This window comes from Thermobia domestica, chromosome 5 (genome assembly GCF_964235325.1).
Source record: "Thermobia domestica chromosome 5, izTheDome1.hap1.1, whole genome shotgun sequence".
NCBI classification, from domain to species: Eukaryota; Metazoa; Arthropoda; class Insecta; order Zygentoma; family Lepismatidae; genus Thermobia; species Thermobia domestica.
The window spans coordinates 179,569,370-179,582,257 of NC_137458.1; positions in this window are offsets into that span (position 1 = coordinate 179,569,370).

Consider the following 12,888-nt stretch of genomic DNA (forward strand, 5'->3'; position numbering starts at 1 on the left):
TCTATGTGTTCGTAATCTTATGTGTTATCTGCTATGTTAAAAAAGGGGTTGGAAAAGTGCTCATAAAAGGGAACGAGTTCACCCCTAAAATGGATTGAAAAAGGGAACGAATGCATCCCTGCTATGTTACGTAGTCTTATGTGTTATCTGCTCTTCTTTGTGTTCGTATTCTTATGTCATTTCTACGATGTTAAAATAGGGGTTGGAAAATATGTCATGCTCTTTTATTACTTCTTGTATGTTACATAGTCTTATGCTATGGGGTTGAAAAAGAATACTCCTCTGCTATGTTACGTAGTCGTATGTTCTGCTACGTGTTACGTAGTCATATGTATTATCTGTTATGTTCAAATAGGGTTGAAAAATATGCTCATAAAAGGGAACGAGTTCACCCCTAAAATGGAGGTCGTAAAAGACCGTGGGTTGACGGTTCACGATGCTCGATTTCCCAGGGGCTCCTGAGTTGGCCAAGTATGGCCTCATATGGTCCAGATCGATCCATTTTCTACTATTCCCTTAAATTTTGAAATCGCCCATTTTATATATTTGGTATTATAGTATAGGAGCCTAATATAGATTACTATAAATTTGGGTGTTTCACCTCGTTCCCTTTCATGGGTACGAAATTGCCAAATTTTAGTACAACCACGTGTTTGGTTTTGGCTCAATTTATCCCCTTGGATGAGGTCCTATTACCTTATATGGTTATATGGTCATGTATATTGGTCCATTTCCTATTATAAGACATAGGTACATTTGTGCATCCCTTTAAATTTTTTTTGGGAGGGGTACCTTGGCCCACCCATTAAATTTTTTAAATTATCCATTTTATATATTTGGTATTATAGTATAGGACCCTAATATAGATCACTATAAATTTGGGTGGTCCACCTCGTTCCATTTTAGGGGTACAAAATTGCCAAATTTTAGTACAACCACGTGTTTGGTTTTTGGCCCAATTTATTCCCTTGGATGAGATCCTATTACCTTATATGGTTATATGATCATGTATAGGTGTCCATTCTCTATCATAAAACATAGCTACATTGATGTACCCCTTTAAATTTTTGGGAGGGGTACCATGGCCAATCTTTTAAATTTTGGAAATTTTCCAGTTTAAGCATTCGGTATTGTAGTACAGGATCTCAACATGTATCATGATAAATTTGGGTGGTCCACCCTGTTCCCTTTCATGGGTAAAAAAATTGCCAAAATATAAACATAAGCAATATGTTGTACCATGTGTTTGGTTTTTGGCCCAATTTCTCCCCTTTGATGAGGTTTTATTACCTTACATGGTTATATGGTCATGTATATGGGTTCATTTCGTATCATAAGACATAGGTACATTGATGCACCCTTTAAAAATTTGGGAGGGGTATCTTGGCTCATCCACTCGGTTTTAGAAATTGTTTAATATAAGCATTTGGTATCATTGTACAGGACTTCAATATGTATCACTATAAATTTGGATAGTCCAAGTTCCAAATTAAGGTAAGTAGACGAACGTAAATGGGAAAAAAGTGTAAAATTTTCCATATAATTATGCGTACAATCCAAATTTAAAATTTCCGTGTAATTAAGCTTACAGGACAAATTTTATGTTTATTTTTCTCACAACTTTATGGGTTGATTGTCCTGTGCTGTAAGTGCTCCATATAATAAACATAAGCTTCAGCAATTATTATAGTAGAAAGCAATGGATATAATGAAGCCAAGCACTGTATTTTTTGTTTCTGATTTTGTTTCTTAAATAAACGATCGTTTTCGTTCATTTTTACAAACTAAGTCACTACCAATTTTCCATATATAGAAATCCCCCCCCCCCGCATAAGGGAGAATTTAAAAAAAATGCTAGGACACACACTGTTTATTTTCAATTCGGATCCTCATACCTCCTTAGGATATTATGCATTATAATGAAAGCAATATAACATCCCAGTTTGGATTAAGTCCTAACTATTTATATATACCAAAAGTAATTTCATTTGACTTTGCAATTTGACCGTGATGATCAGGCACACATAGTTACATTCATTTTTATATGATAATTTATATAATACAGTGATTCAAAAATATATTTTTTCCAGTTGTTAGCTCCTCTAAAAACTCACAGGTCTCGAAAGCCAAGTAGTAGTATAAGTCCTATTGATATTATTACAAATAAAAATATCAATATCCAAAAGTGTCAAGTTCTTTTTTTATTTAGATATAGTCTACTCACCTCAGGTAAGTAGACAGAAACAAACGGAATAGGAAGGGAAATGAAGGTCTTGAAAGTAAAACGAAGACAAATTTACCAGTCTTCAGAAGATACTGTCTACAATGCAGTGAGCAGAGTGGGTCGTTAGATCATACTGAGTCGGTGGATCGCAGTGGGTCAAGGTGGGTGGTGGGTCACAGTGGGTCATGGTGGGTGGTGGGTCGCAGTGGGTCACAGTGGGTGGTGGGTCTCAGTGGGTCACATGCTGTTGACTCACGACCCACTGACCCACTCCAACTCTGATCAGTAGCTGTCCTATCCAGAACTTTAAATTAAACCCTCAAAATCAGATGTAAACTTTTTTCTCTGCCTGCTATTGGAGCAATCGACAATCGACAATTGGTGTCCTGGACTCCAATCCCGTTCGGGTGTTGCATGTTTTCTCTTCATCTCTCTCTCTTCTTACAAACTGCTTAAGTCTTGTACAGATCTGAGGAAAAAAACTTTTCTTTCATTTCATTTCTAAGGAGACAACTTTTAAAATGAACACCCTGCATATATGTAGTACATATTAGGTACAACTATGATAACCTGAAATACATTGTTTCTACCGAATACTCCGATAATCCCAAACTTTTCAAAATATACAAGCGACTCGACAAACGCGATCATATTGAGATATTTCTGTATTTGCTGCTTTCAAACAATTTGAGCTCCCGAAAGTTTGAGACTCTCGAACTTGTCGAATGTTTCTTACATTTCGAGTGCCTCGAACATTTCGAGAGTCTCGAACATTTTGAGAGTTTCGAAACTTCGATGATTCGATAAAATTAAAATTGTTTATCGACGAAACGGTTTTGAAATTTTATCGAATTGTTATCGATTACTCGATTATCGGAACAGCCCTAGTTAGAGCCCCGCTGAACACATTCTTTTCTGTCTTCGTTACGAATCGGTTCATTGAACGATTCATTGAATGAAATGGCCAAAGTAAAGACTTCTTTTCCTCTTAATTCATATAATCCCATTACTGTACCCACTATGAAACGATTATGAAGAAATAATTCCTTCCGTATAGTTGAACAATGAGAGCCATTAATTGCATGCTGTGTTTATATATATATATATATATATATATATATACAGGATGGGCCATTTTAATTAATCCACGGAATTATCTGAAAAATGATAAAACATAGAAGAAATATTTGAAGTAAACGTTATATATTGCTAAGGGGGAAAACCATTTCCGCCAAAAGTACCCCTCCCCACCCCCCGGAAATGGGGGTAACGGGGGTAACTTTGAAATGTCAAATAGGAACATGGGTCGAGTAATACCTCGTTCGAAAGATCTTGGAAAACTAAGTAACGCTGTACCAAACTTTGTTTCATCTGGAGCACCAGTTTCAAAATGGCCGCTATGATATAGTTCGGAAACTCCAGTAGCCGTAGTATGAAAACCATGGGAGGTAAATGAATGGAACAAAATTGAAATACGTAAATATCATAGGGCATATCGAATGATGTGACCCCTGCGATCCCAGCGGCTTCCCTGAAGGGGTCTTGTGAGCTAACTTCAAAATTTCAATGTCCGACCGGACAACGGTTCGGGCGTACGCTTGACCTACCCAATGCTGTTTGGAAGGCAGACTTCAGGGATAGAGAATTAGTGCACTCAGTTAATGCAGATGGCCACAGTCAAGGGCGCCCATAAGGAAGGCAAGGGGGGCTCTGGCCCCCCTAGAGGAAATTGTGCTTCGGAATATCGAAAACTCAATAGAATTTTTAGAATAGCTACAGCAAAATTTGAAACTATATTTGAAATGTCGCTTTTTCTTGCCTCCCTTGGAAACCACAACATGGGCGCCCTTGGCCACAGTTACATTTTGATTAACTACTAGCACTCATGTCATATTGTGAGCTTGAGGGACGAAACAGTGTGTACGTATATCCCCGAAATGCTTTCCGAATAACCAGCACGCATTGCATAAAAGTTTCTGTGGCGACGGAGATTAGCAAATTCACACGTTTGTAAGTTCCAGCAACTGCATTATTCGACAACTTCTTTCGTATAACGTTCCTTCTGTTTTCGCATCAAATCATACTTAGCCATACAGATATGCGTTACCATTCAAATAAAATTTCATCTTTTTTTAGTCAGATTAAGAATATGGAGACACAATTTTAAAGATATACGGGTAAAATCTAGATTTACAAAGAAAGAAAAAATTCTAAGGAACTTCAATTTTAGCGCAATATGTTAGAAATAGTCCAATCAGTTTGCCTGTAACTGAAGCAATACAGTACAAGTACGACAACTATAGTGTCATTGTTGTGTATCTACCATATAGGAAGCAATTATACCCAATATGTATTCTCTCCCAAAGTAGTTCCGAGCCACATTATTGTAAATAGCGCTCCCCTCGGTACCTTCGGTGTCCTAACACTCTTGCAAGTTGCCTACTTTCACCTTTAATAAAATTCTTAAGATACTTAGCAACAGTGTCGTCAGCGCCCTAACCACCAGTACTACTCTTCTTTCGGGGGATTAATAAATATTCCCTCGCGCAGGCGTGCCTAATAAAATAGAACATCGCCGATAGTTTAGTGTTTTTTGTGCTGTTACGAATTTATTGTGCACATAAGACAACACACACATATATATTATATAAATAGGTATTGCCTTTGGGCTCCGCTCTTGTTAATCTGAGCGTAAAAGATCCGAAATGACAAATATTTGCAGGTATAGCAAAGCTGAAGCTGTTGGCATATATGAAAGAAACTCTTAAATCATTTTATTGTTACCCCATATTGTCAATCTGTACGATATATTTATATTTAATATAACTCGAAAGTCATTCATCTTAAAAAAAAAAAAAAATTCCAGTACGCGAAATTCTCCGTTCTTTAGTTATCAATGTTCCATATTCCACCACGATGAAGCGCTGTAACCAAGTTCGGATCAAAAGCTAATTTGACGAAGTGTACACTATTTTGTATGCACTTCATTTGTAGACTTCGATTGTGCATTCTCGAAATGTGCACTATGCACTTTTGGACATGGCCATAATATGCTGATGTTCTATCAGCATCCCCCACATTTCAGCGGTCTATATTAAACATAACAATTACTTATGTCCTGAAATGATTATATGAATGTATGTACGACTGATTATTTAATTTAATTATTTTATGCGTTATAAATATTCGTGCGTTAAAGAATACAGCATTACATACTAAAAAGTCTGACGCAAACGGGAATTGAACTGACATTCTTACAATCAACAGTACCGTGGTTTACCAATGAGCTGACTGGCTTTCTTTATTTCAATATGGATGTGAGAACTATGTTCACTGCCTTTCCTTTCGTTGGAAATGTTCTTTTTCGTTCATTCTCTAACGTTCTTTTACGTTCATTCTTTTTGAAGTAGGGTGTATAATTCCGTAACACATACATCGATTAAGACACACCCACACCCACATGCAAGGTGTCTCAAAAGTCTCCTGACATAGGCTAATTCTGTCATTATCAGAGTTACAACAAAATGTAAGAGAAGAAACCGTTTCCAAATATGATGTTTTCAATCTAAAGTAAAGGAATTTTCTAAATCGTTCGAGCCGTTTGGGCTGTACACTCTTTATGCGCCCAATGTTAAATGAAAATGCAACATTGCCATTTACCTGACCCACAATGTAAGTGAATGAAGTTATTGTTTGAAATTTTGGGGCTGACCATCGACATGTTAGCGTAAAAGACAGCAACTTCATACACTTATATTGTGGGTTCAGGTAAATGGCAACGTTGCATTTTCATTTAACATTGGGCGCATAAAGAGTGTACAGGGGCTAAATGATCTTAGCTGCCGAAAGCCCAGAAATTTAAACCCTAAACCCTAAATCAAACGACTCGTTCGATTTTACAGAAAAAAAACTTCACTTTAGATTGAAAACATCATATTTGCAGACGGTTTCCCCTACTACATTTTGTTGTCACTCTGATAATAACAGAGTTAGCCTACGTCAGGGGACTTTTGAGAAAAGTCCGTTGCCACCCACTGTATTTTCGAGACGACTGCGAATATGACAAAATGCAAAAACACGTTCATCTTTATTTTAAGGAGCTTGAATTCTGAGCTATAAAAGGTGGAACCTAGACACCTCATATAGGGGTACGTGGAGTCAACTTGAAAATTTTAAATTGCAAAGGAATCGAGTAATATATCGTCAGAAAGATCTCGAAAAGATAAATATTTTTCCGAAAGTTTCAAGTCCCTATCTTGATCTAATCCAAAATGGCGGGGGTTCACATTTCGCGTTCATAAAATCCGTTCCACTCCGTGTATCTGTGAAACGATTGCGAATATGAGAAGACGGATAAACACGCCCGTCATTATTTTGAGGGATTGAAATCGTTGTGCTATAAAAGTTCCGCTCCAGATCCCCCCAAATAGGGGTACAGGGATAAACTTGAACATTTCAAAAGGGAGTAGAGTAGTTTGAACGGGCTCGAAACAAGATCTTTTGCTGTTAAGTTCTGAATTTATTAGTTTGCCGAAATCTAAAATGAGGTGAAATCGAATTCCGGATTGAAGCCCTTCGATGACTTTTAGATATCTTGTGAATGTGGTCCTTCTACGCTCTTTTTAAATTTATTTTTAGGCAGGGTGTAATTATAGTAAATATTTTTGTAAAACGATAAAATGATAAGTTATTGGGTTGAGACTTTGTTTCTGTGCATCTTGCCCCTAGTTTTGTAAACTGAGGCCATGAAAGTAATGTTTCAAGAAATGGTTATTTCAAAAATAGGAATAAAGAGTTGCGAAAATATGGACGTCAGAAAGTGGAATCAGTACTACCAGAGTGTAGAGAAGTAGTAATCACTACAGCTTTTAGATATGTAGGACTACGTAGTTTCGCTGATTGAAAATTAAACAATCCGCATACACAGTCCCAAATTATCTTAAAATTAGTTACATTGGCGTGATTCAACCTTTGAGTAAACATTTTAATGTGTCACTTGTTCGTGTGCACCAGTCGAAGCAAGTTGACTACAACCTACCTATCTTCTTCTTCCGGTTGAGTGATCGACCAGGCAAGTTATCCATTTGACAGAGATAGGGTTAAGACCAAGAGAAATTAGGCTAACGCAAGCAATTAAAAGTACAATTGCCTATACTATTTGGATATTTGGATGTTATTTTGCTTAGTAACTTCTACACTTCTCACACACAATGGTGAGTCATGCGTTGCAGTGCTCATATATTTTAATATTGTTGTAGTTCTGCCCGTCTTTGCGTCAAATCCCATATTCATACAAACGAATGTAATTGGGTGCAGTCCTCCAATCGCAGTACTGAAATGAAATAGTGAACGCTGTGTTGTTCTACATTTTATTGAGGATAGCTTCATTGAACTTGTGTGTGAGTGTTCGAGTTCTGCTGAAGATTTTCTTGTGGCATTCATAATGAAACGTACCGAAGGAGCACGTTCTGCTGAAGATATAGTTGAACTTATTTTTCTTTTCGGAGAACGTGGGCGAAAGTATCGTGCGACTGCTAGAAGATTTAATGAATTGTATCCCGAACGTACCAGTATAAATCATCAGTATATGTGCCAACTTGTGAACAAGTTTCGTGAAACACAAAGCGTTAAGGACCAAGCTCGTCAAATTGGCCTTCAATCCGAAATTTGATTTCACCACCACTTTAGATTTCGGCAAACTAGGAAATCCAGAACTTACAGCAAAAGCTATGAGCTACGGGCTCATATTCAAGCCCGTTCAAACTACTAGACCCCCTTTGCCATTTGAAATGTTCAAGTTTATCCCTGTACCACAGCTGCCAACCATCCCGATTCTGTCGGGACTGTGCTGATTTCTGACTTATTTGTCCCGCGTCCCGACCGAAGAATAGTCGGGACGTATATTGTCCCGATTTATCGATTTTCAAAGTTAATTAATATTTTACTTTGCCATTTTTACAAAGGAATAACTTATTCTTTTAAACGCACAGTTTTATGTATAGAATCAATTTAACAATTTGTGTTTTATGTTAAATGAATTACAGTTGTTTGGTTTGAATTTTTTGTATGATGATAACCAAAGAATAAGACTTGATTTTAGTAATATTTTCTGTCAGTAATAATTCCTTAACAATGTTATGTACTCATTTGTGGTAAAAAAGAATCTATATAGTTTTGTTTCTAAACCTTGTTTATATTAAATAATTTGCAGTTGTTTTGGTTTGAATTTGTTGCATATGTTGCTTATACCTACTGATGAGCAGTGAATGGGAAAATAGAAAAGTAAGGTGTAACATTCATTCAGGTTCGCGTTATTCAGCTGATTATTTACATTGTTTTCAACGACTCGCCGTACGGGTAGTTGTCTCCGGAGAGGGGCGGCCCCAACACCGATTGTTGCTTAAGAAAAGTTGGCAACCCTTCTCTGTACCGCTATTTGGGGTTCCGCGATGAAACTTTTATAACACGCAATTCCAAACCCTTAAAATAATGACGGACGTGTTTTACCGTTTTCTCACATTTTCAGTTTTACCGCAGATACGGGGTGGCAACGGACTTCATGGACACGAAATGTAAACCCACGCCATTTTGAATGGGATCAACATATGGATTTGAAATTTTCAGCAAAATATTTGTCCTGTCGAGACCTTTCCAACGATATATCACTGGACCGTCTTTGCCGTTTAAAATGTTCATGTTGACCCCACGTACCCCTATGTTGGAATGGCAGGGTGAATGATGGACGTATTTTTACGTTTTCTCATATTCGCAGTCGTTTTGAAGATACAGTAGATGGCAACGGGTTTTATGGACACCCTATATATATATGGGTGAGGTATTTAAAACTGTTTTTGGAAATATCTAGAAAACTACAAATTAGATTTAAAAGAAGTTGTAGCAAAAGTTGTTCTTCTTGAAGAGGGACATCCATGATACCACACTCGAACCCTCTGCCCCGTGTCGGTTGATAATCGACAAAAATCAAAATGGGTAAACACCGTTGACAAATGAAGCACCTCGCCGAACAACGGTGTCATCTTGGACCATTTTGGGTTATCAATGGAATTATGCTACATGGAACATGTCGGACACACATTGAGAGTTCGGGGTCCCCTTGGCCACGGTGCTTGGTCTTGAATTATTTTGTTCCTATTGTACTCATGAAATGCTACAAGCTTTTCTCGAAATCACTAAAGTGTAACATACACTATTTGATCAAAAGTATCCGGACGCCTGGCTGAAAATGACTTACAAGTTCGTGGCGCCCTCCATCGCTACTACTGGAATTCAATATGGTGTTGGCCCACCCTTAGCCTTGATGACAGCTTCCACTCTCGCAGGCATACTTTCACTCAGGTCGTGGAAGGTTTCTTGGGGAGTGGCAGCCCATTCTTCACGGAGTTCTGAACTGAGGAGAGGTATCGATGTAGGTCGGTGAGGTCTGGCACGAAGTCGGCGTTCCAAAACATCCCAAAGGTGTTCTATAAGATTCAAGTCAGGACTCTGTGCAGGCGAGTCCATTACAGGGATGTTATGGTTGTGTAACCACTCCGCCATAGGCCGTGCTGTATAAACAGGTGCTCGATCGTGCTGAAAGATGCAATCGCCATCCCCGCATTGTTCTTCAACAGTGGGAAGCAAGAAGGTCTTAAACCATTAATGTAGGCCTGCGCTGTGAGAGTGCAACGCAAAACAACAAAAGGTGCAAGCCCCCTCCAAGAAAAACACGACCACACCATAACACCACCACCTCCGAATTTTACTGTTGGCACTACCCACGTTGACAGATGGCGTTCACCGGGCATTCGCCTTACCCACATACTGCCATCGGATCGCCACATTGTGTACCGTGATTCGTCACTCCACAGAACGTTTTTCCATTGTTCAATCGCCCAAAGTTTACGCTCCTTACACCAAGTGAGGCGTCGTTTGGCATTTACCTACGTGATGTGTGGCTTATGAGCAGCCGCTCGACCATGAAATCCAAGTTTTCTCACCTCACGCCTAACTGTCATAGTACTTGGAGTGGATCCTGATACAGTTTGGAATTCCTGTGTGATGGTCTGGATAGATGTCTGCGTATTACACTTTACGACCCTCTTCAACTGTCAGCGGTCTCTATCAGTCAACAGACGAGGTCGGCCTGTACGCTTTTGTGCTGTACGTGTCCCTTCACGTTTCCACTTAACTATCACATCAGACACAGTGGACCTTGGGATGTTTAGGAGTGTGGAAATCTCGCGTTCAGACTTCTGACAGAAGTGACACTCAATCACCTGACTACGTTCGAAGTCCGTGATTTCCGCGGAGAGCCCCATTCTGCTTTCTTACGATGTCTAATGAGTACTGAGGTCACTGACAATGAGTACCTGGCAGTAGGTGGCAGCACAATGCACCTAATATGAAAAACGTATGTTTTTGGGGGTGTCCGAATATTTTAGATCACATAGTGTATATCATTGTTCGGCACGGTGCTTCTAATGATAAGAAAATGTTCGAAATGGTAACTCTTTTCTGTGATACATCTTTTTTATAATTCAAATTATCGTCTGTGAAGCACGGACTGTGATCATGCGTCGCCGTCTGTAATTAGACTCTCGCTGTAGGTGTAACACTTGTAACGTGTATTGCAGAAAACGTGCACCATTACTAACATTTGTTTCAGTAAATAATGGAGATGTGTGAGAGGCAACGGGACTCCCTAAAAAAAAAAACCACACCGATGGTGAGAGGCAAGGGAACACCTCAAACAAGCACCCTGATTGTAGAAGTGAGATAGAGCGCGTGTCTCGCGTGAAAATAGAATCATCCTTATCTTGTTGAATTTGTGGAAACAACTAGTCTTGATCCAGATATCTAATTTCATCTACAATTTTCTCCTTACAGAAGAAAGAGTTGTCAACAGACGTAAATGGTGCAAAACACATTCACCTTTGGACAGTATTTAAAAAACTTGTCATCTTCCAAATTTTATAAATTGCAGTGCAGAGTTATGATCTGTTTTCATGATAGCCACGTTGTAATGCCTGGAGTTACTGCAACATACACGGTTCAAATGCTCACATCTTTTAAGTACATACTATAGGGTCTACCGTTGATCACAAAATTCCAAGTTGCTTGTTAATTTTCTAGGGCCGTTCAAAAATTTTGTGGCCCCTGTGCCTTATATCTGGAGAACTGCACATAGTATAGCCAAACCCAAACTATCACTTAACTCAGTATGACGTGCTTATTCCGTAGCAAATAGGAAAATTCGATTTAGGGGCCGTTCAAGGGTTTTGTGGTCTCTGATTCAAAAACTAATTATATATTGGCCAAGATTGCAATCTTTTGATGCATTTTTTTATTATTCCTGAAATTCTTGGCCAAGATTGCAATCTTTTCATCCGTTTTTTTAAATCATTCCTAAAATTCTTGTTATAATCATTCCTTTTCTTTATAAAGCCTAAATGATATAATCATGGAACCCTAACGACCTCATTTCATTTTTACAAATGCGCAGCCAATACTACGTCTGATCATTTCCAGGAACATTCCTGAACCATGAAAACCATTTTTCCACCTGTGCTATATCTTTTATTGTATGGGGTAATATTGCATCAAGGGTAAAACTGAAAATTCCATGCTTTATTTCGTTAATCATTTCCTCTACTACAGAGATGCTTAAGTACTTTGAATTATATTGCAAGTTCTACTAGACCTAGTTACGTTCAACAAATAGTTTCCAAGTTTCTCATCACATCTTACACACAAATTCAGTAGTTTAATGCAGTTGCTTTCGTTCATTGACTTGCTACCGTCTCTATGCATTCTAGTTTAAATCCCTGCTAAAGAAACCTAATCAGGGATTTTTTTTTACTTCTTCATTAGTTTTAACTATCTCAGCGTTAATGGTAATCTGTTTGTCTGTCAATCCTTCTATAATTAAATGTCTTCACGCAGTACTTGGGTGGAGATGGCTTTGGAAATATGCACAACACTCACTACTTTTAAAAATCAGGTAATTCTCAGACATTCCAAAAGCCTTTTCAGTAATAAATTAACAGTACTAATATGACAATTTATCACTTCATGAGCTCAATTAACTGTCTCGTAGGATTATGGTAACTATTTAGAAAATAAATCATGTAAGGTTTTTTTAACAAAAGAGACACTGACCAAAGCTTAAAACCCACTTTATTTTAAATTATAATTTGTAACTGTTTCGGATATCTAGCATATCCTTCTTCAGACACTATCGAAAATAAATGAAAATATAGACATATATATAAATATTGTTATGAAAAAGTTTAAATTATTTAACCATCATATATATAGTCATTATTATGAAAAAGTTTAAATTCTTTTAACAGACATATGTATAGTTATTGTTGTACTTTTTTATTTTTATTTATTTATTTATATATTTTTTTATTTTTATTATTATTATTTTTATTTTCCCTCCTATTTACTGAGGCCTTCAGCCAATCCCATAAGTCTTCGTTTTCACTTTCCAACTAATCACGTTCCTTCATTTTTGGTTCTTATAAGGGTATTTTTTTATTTTTTTTATTTTCTTTTTCTCTATGCTATTCAAACTTCCTTGCCATAATTCATTAATAGGTAAGCCCCCTGTCCAGTTCATCAGTTTATCTCTTCTTACCTTCTTTATCCAATCTGCTTCT